This window comes from Papio anubis, chromosome 4, assembly GCF_008728515.1.
Source record: "Papio anubis isolate 15944 chromosome 4, Panubis1.0, whole genome shotgun sequence".
Classification (NCBI taxonomy): domain Eukaryota; kingdom Metazoa; phylum Chordata; class Mammalia; order Primates; family Cercopithecidae; genus Papio; species Papio anubis.
In genome coordinates this window covers 97,111,117-97,117,473 of record NC_044979.1, presented here as the reverse complement: position 1 = coordinate 97,117,473, position 6,357 = coordinate 97,111,117, and the positions used below count along the sequence as shown (strand labels likewise).

The following is a 6,357-nucleotide window of genomic DNA, read 5'->3' as shown; positions in this document are numbered from 1 at the left end:
TTAAAAAAATTTACCATTACAGCTGGTGAATCTGTGGAATTATGTAGAATAAGTTAATTTAATTTAATTAATTTATTTTTGAAATGGAGTCTTGCCATGTTGCCCAGGCTGGTCTCAAACTCCTGGCTTCAAGCTATGCTTCCACCTCGGCCTCCCAAAGTGCTGGGATTATAGGCGTGAGGCACTGTGCCTGACTGATTTACTTATTTTTTTTAGAAATGGGGCCTCACTATCTTGCTTAGCTTGGACTCAAGTGATCCTCCTGCCTCAGCATCCTGAGCAGCTGGGAATGCAGGCACATACCACCATGCCTGGCCAAGAACTTTAACATTTATTTTATTTTATTTTTATTTTTATTTTTATTTTTAGTCTTAGCATTTACTTTCCCCACCCCATATTCTTGGAACAGGCTTTAGTTCTACAGGAAATGGCACTGATGGAGAGAAGGCTGGCATTACCTTCATGAAAGGGCTGTAAGAGCTGCCTGGGAAGAAGGCGTGCTTTGGGGAACTGGGAAGATGCCGTCAGTGTGGGTGGGCAAGTGGACAGCCAGTCGTCCTGCCGCCAGCCCAGTAGCTTCCAGAGGCAGGTGCCCAGGTGCTACTGGAGCCCCTCATAGTGGTAGGAGTAGGGACTGAACCTCCTCCACGCGCTTGTAGGCCTCCTGGTGGGGCTTGACCATTATCACACAGGTGGGGCACTTGGAGCCTGAGGCTGCACCTAGGTCCGCCTTAGAGGGATAGAGACATAGGCCAGATTTCGGTCCTCACACGACTGGGAAATGGCAGTATACCTCAATGGGCAGTGTTTCTCCTGCCAAAAGCATGATCCCTTTTTCTCCTTCGTTGACAGATTTCTGAACCTCTTTCACTCCGCGCCGAATCTGCTGCTTCACGGCTTTTTTGATGCATTTGTAGAGCTTCTGCGTGAGGCAGCGAGAAGCCAGAGGCTGTACCATGGGGTTCTGGTTGACCAGCAGCTCCTGGTAGTTGCGTTCCCCAGAGCACGCCTCCGTCTGAGCCTGGGGCCTGTCAAATCTACCTTTATTTTGGTCATCGCAGCGGCCGCGGAAACCTAGTCCCAAGGAGGCCAAAGAACTTTAACATTTCTATAAAGAAATTATTTTCTCTATAATTGTAAATTCTAACTTTGGCCCATGGAAATTATATGTTTTTTACATGTCATCCTATGCCTCTCATTGGAAATTTGTCAAAATGTTGTTCTGATATTTAGCAAAGTTTTATTTATTTTTTTGAGATGGAGTTTCATTCATGTTGCCCAGGCTGGAGTGCAATGGTGCCATCTCGGCTCACTGCAATCTGCATCTCCTAGGTTCAAGCGATTCTCCTGCCTCAGCCTCCGAAGTGGCTGGGATTACAGGCATGCGCCACCAAGCCTGGCTAATTTTTTGTATTTAGTAGAGACCGGGTTTCACCATGTTGGCCAGGCTGGTCTCAAACTCCTGACCTCAGGTGATCCACCCACCTCAGCCTCCCAGAGTGCTGGGATTATAGGTGTGAGCCACCACACCTGGCCCGAAGTGTTTTTTTTTTTTTTTAAACGAAGTCTTGCTCTGTCACCCAGGCTGGACTGCAGTGGTGCAATCTTGGCTCACTGCAACTTCTGCCTCCCGGGTTCAAGTGATTCTCCTGCCTCAGCCTCCCAAGTAGCTGGGACTACAGGCGCATGCCACCACGCCCAGCTAATTTTTTGTATTTTTAGCAGAGATGGGGTTTCACTGTGTTAGCCAGGATGGTCTCAATCTCCTGACCTCGTGATCCACCCACCTCGGCCTCCCAAAGTGCTGGGATTACAGGCGTGAGCCACCGTGCCTGGCAAGTGTTTTAATATAATAACAATCTAACTCAAATTCCATGGTCAATAATCTCAGTTACAATCTAAGAACACATTTTTATCAAATAAAAATTTCATGTATTAGAATAGGCACAGTGGTTCATGCCTGTAATCCAAGCACTTTGAGAGACTGAGGCAGGTAGATCACCTGAGGACTTGAGTTCGAAACCAGCCTGGCTAACAGGATGAAACCCTGTCTCTACTAAAAATACAAAAAAAGTAGCCGGATATGGTGGCGGGCGCTTGTAGTCACAGCTACTCAGGAGGCTGACTCAGGAGAATGGCTTGAACCCAGGAGGCAGAGGTTGGAATGAGCCGAGATTGCACCACTGCACTCCAGCTTGGGTGACAAAGTGAGACTCTGTCTCAAAACAAACAAACAAACAAACAAACAAAAAAACCCAAAACAAACCAAAAGAAAAAAAGAAAAGAAAGGAAAAAAAAATGCACGTGTTAGACTACAGAAGTACATTATCTCTGAACTGGGTCTTTATGGGTTTACATTCATTTCTCATTTTCACTGAAAGCTCAATATAAATATACTCTATAGATATCTTCCTAATTCAACAATTGTTGTTATTCCTTTTGAAAGAGAAACAGAGGTTAAGTGCCTTGCTAGGGCCATAGAGCTAAGAGGATGTTACTAAGATTGCTGATTCAATCCTTAGTCATTAGACCAACTGTTAGTATATAATGATATATAACAATTGTTAAACTTTTGCGGCCTTTGAAAAACACACATGTGCATAGGAAAGGTAGCATGTTCTCAAATCAATACAAAGCTAAACCAAGATTTGATTAAGGAAGAGCTCGTTAAAAAGGAAGCATTGATAACTACAGTATTTTTCATTGTTATCTCAGTGTGCTTGCAAAGTATTACCTTATGATAAATACATATAATTTTCTTTTCCTTTTCTAAATGCAAAATGGATTTTTTTCCTTTTATTTTAAGTTCAGGGGTACATGTGCAGGTTTGTTATATAGGTAAATGTGTGTCATATGGGTTTGTTGTGCAGATTATTTCATCACCCAGGTGATTAAGACTGTTACCCTAAGTTATTTTTCCTGATCCTCTCCCTCCTCCCACCCTCTACCCTCTGATAGGCCCCAGTGTGTCTTGTTCCCCACTATGTGTCCATGTGTTTTCATCATTTAGCTCCAACTTACAAGCAAGAACATGCAGTATTTGGTTTTCTGTTCCTGTGTGAGTTTGCTAAGGATAATGGCCTCCAGCTTTATCCATGTCCCTGCAAAGGACATGATCTTGTTCTTTTTTATGGGCTGCATAGTATTCCATGGTGTATATATACCACATTTTCTTTATTCAGTCTGTCACTGATGAGCATTTAGGTTGATTCCATGTCTTTGCTATTGTGAATAGTGTTGCAATGAACATACACGTGCATAACTTATATTCTTTTGGGTATATACCCAGTAATGGGATTGCTGGGTCAAAGGGTATTTCTGTCTTTAAGTCTTTGAGGAACACTGTCTTCTACAATAGTTGGACTAATTTACACTCTCACTAACAGTGTATAAACATTTCTTTTTCTCCACAACCTCACCAGCATCAGTTATTTTTTGACTTTTTAATAATAGCCATTGACTGGTGTGAGGGGTATCTCATTGTGGTTTTGATTTGCATTTCTTTAATGATCAGTGATGTTGAGCTTTTTTCATATGATTGTTGGCCACATGTATGTCTTCTTTTGAAAAGTGTCTTTTCATGTCCTTTGCCCACTTTTTTTTATGGGGTTTTTGTTTTTTCTTGTAAATTTGTTTAAGTTCCTTATAGATGATAGATATTAGACCTTTCTCAGATGCATAGTTTGCAAAAATTTTCTCCCATTCTATAAGTTGTCTCTTTACTCTGTTGATAGTTTCTTTTGCTGTGCATAAGCTCTTTATTTTAATTAGATCTCACAAAATGGATATTTTTTAAAAAAGAAAATGACTCCAAAATTACATTACTCTAACTTAACTATTCACTTGTTTATGAAATATATTGCTGTTTGTGGATTGTTTTTTAGACTTTGCTCACACCCATGATTTTTTCTTTACACAATTGCAATTATAATGTACATACAACTTTTTCCATGGAATTTTGTAATTTTATTTTACATTGAGATTTAAGTAATTTCCTAAGGACCCATATAAATTGAAAATTTGCAAACTCATAAACAAAGTCTAGGCCTTCTCATAATCTGTCACATACTAAGACCATTTTGCGACACAGACACTTTGTTAAACTTTCTTGTTTTCATACAGAGAATCTGCTGGAATAATGAAATTAATTCATTAGATATAGTTGTGAAAGGAGAACAGCAATACAAAAATTCTCAGTGACATTTCAGAATAGAGTCAAGTATGAACAGACCACTTGGTGCAGAACTGGCAGAGTGGGAAGGAATAAGACTGTAATTGATCTGAGGTCTTTGAAATGATCATTATCATGAGAGACTCTGGGTAAATTAAGAGAGAAAGTCCACGCTGATGGGCATTCCATGGTATGTGTATGGGGTGGAAGATATCCCAGTGAAATGTCATGTATCTCGAAAGTCCCATGTGGGGATAATGGTCCTCAATAGGCATGTAAAACATACGTACAGAGAACCCAGAAGCTTGTGATATTTGAAAACCAGCATGGTGAGGTTGGCAAACCCTTGGTTCAGGACTTATGATCTGCTGCAGGATTCTCTTCCCTGCGAGGGGCCTGACAAGAGTATGGGAGGGTTCCAATCCCCAAGGACTGAAGTACCAATTTAAATTCAGGGAATGAGACCATCAAGGATTTACTTACTGTAACTGGAAATTTAGATGGGCACTGATGACCTATGGAATAAGACCAAAGTGCTCTAGATAGAGCTGGGCTATTTGAGCTAGAGATAAATTGAGCTTGGTTCCATAGTATAGAGTGAAAACTCATTAAATCACTATTGTCTAAGGTCAGAATTGATGGTAGACACAGGAGTCAGAGTTGAGCCCAAGGGTGGGGAAGCAGGGGTAGAGAATGAGGATGGGTATGGAATGCTGTCAAAATCAAATAGCTTGAACTGTGTGGAGGGGTGAGAAAGAATGGGGAAACTGGCAGGAGTAAATTGTCTGGATGTGGCTGAAATATCCTGGATACTTTAAATATTCTTTACAACTCAAAATGGAAGTCAGAAAATTTCTTAGTTTCAGGGATACTCAGGGCAAAAAATCACCTGAGATTTTTCAGTAAAGAAGGACAAGTATTCAGGCAAAATAATGTAATTACTGTACCAGTTATGCAAAGCTTCAGTTGCCAGTTTTAGTGTCTTAACAATCAAACCAACTTTTTACTTTTCCTGGAATAATCTATTTTCTTCTCAATAAGTGCTTGAAGTCTTCCTCATTTAGTGATTATTAAAATGATATGCATGATCTGATTTTCCCCCTTTTGACTTTTACTGTCTTGTGCTATTTGATCGACTCAACCCTAACTGTAGGTATCAGCAGTACTCTGACCAGGCAGGTAATTTTTTAAAGAATTATAAGTGTGGTAACTATATAATTTCTTGTCCAAACTGATACACCTGCAAGAGTGAAAAGAGGTGCTATTAATAATTAACTGAGACAACTAGTATTGGTCAAGACTGTCACAAGCAAACTAGGATATATGGTCACCCTAGTATTGGGACATAACTCTCCTTGGTTCTCTAACATTTATGCATGTCTTGTGAGCAGAGGCACTGCTAGCCTCTTATTCTGGACTTTTTTTTCATGAATGTTGGTATAGCAAACAGTCTTGGAAGAGAGAATGTCTTTCTCTGGAGCAAAGGGAAAAGATTGAGGTTTTCTAAGCTCAGGGTTAGTCTTCTGTAATACAACCCAGTGTGTGTGCAGGTGTCTCCTAGCCCTTGCGTCACGCTGTGGGAACTGGGGCTTGGGCTACTGCCACAAGAAAATGAAGATGCTCTGGCTACTGCCATTGATATTAGCAATAAACTGTCACCTGTCTTTGATCCAGGAGTCTTGTGTCTTCTGCCAGCACCCAAGAAACTAGCAGACTAATTTGCAAACGAATAAGGTAAAGTCTCAGACCTTCACAGTTCTTGCTACCTAGTATAATTATAAATCACTGTGTAAGCTTAAGGTATTACTACTACTACTATTGTTGTTCTTATTAATTTAGTAGACATTTTATTCTGTGCATTTAAGAATTTATCTTCTAAAAAATGTTTGAAGACTTTAACAGCAGAAAAAAAAAAAAGATATGCATTATTGGATCTGGTCTCACTGATGTCAGATAGCTTCTTTCAACTAATAAGATTAAACATGTAACTATTATGATTAATAATTAAATTGCAATAAAATAAATTATGTTTATCTTAATGCAATGTATACTTTAATTGCTTAGTTCTATTGTAGATTGATTTCTTAAAACTATGTAGCATATTTTGAATTCAAAATGTGTGTGACTAAATTTTTTCTTCTAGTATAATGATCTATAATTTCAAGAAGCATGTAATATGATGTAAC

At 39.6% G+C, this 6,357-nt stretch overlaps 1 pseudogene across 1 annotated transcript; it reads right to left on the bottom strand.

The window, feature by feature from the left end:
• Window positions 1-299: 299 nt before the first annotated feature.
• Window positions 300-1,056, bottom strand: LOC101016995 (annotated as a pseudogene). Its single transcript, XR_002520766.1, has one exon. The product of XR_002520766.1 is annotated as an H/ACA ribonucleoprotein complex subunit 2 pseudogene (transcript).
• Between the last annotated feature and the right edge of the window lie 5,301 nt (window positions 1,057-6,357).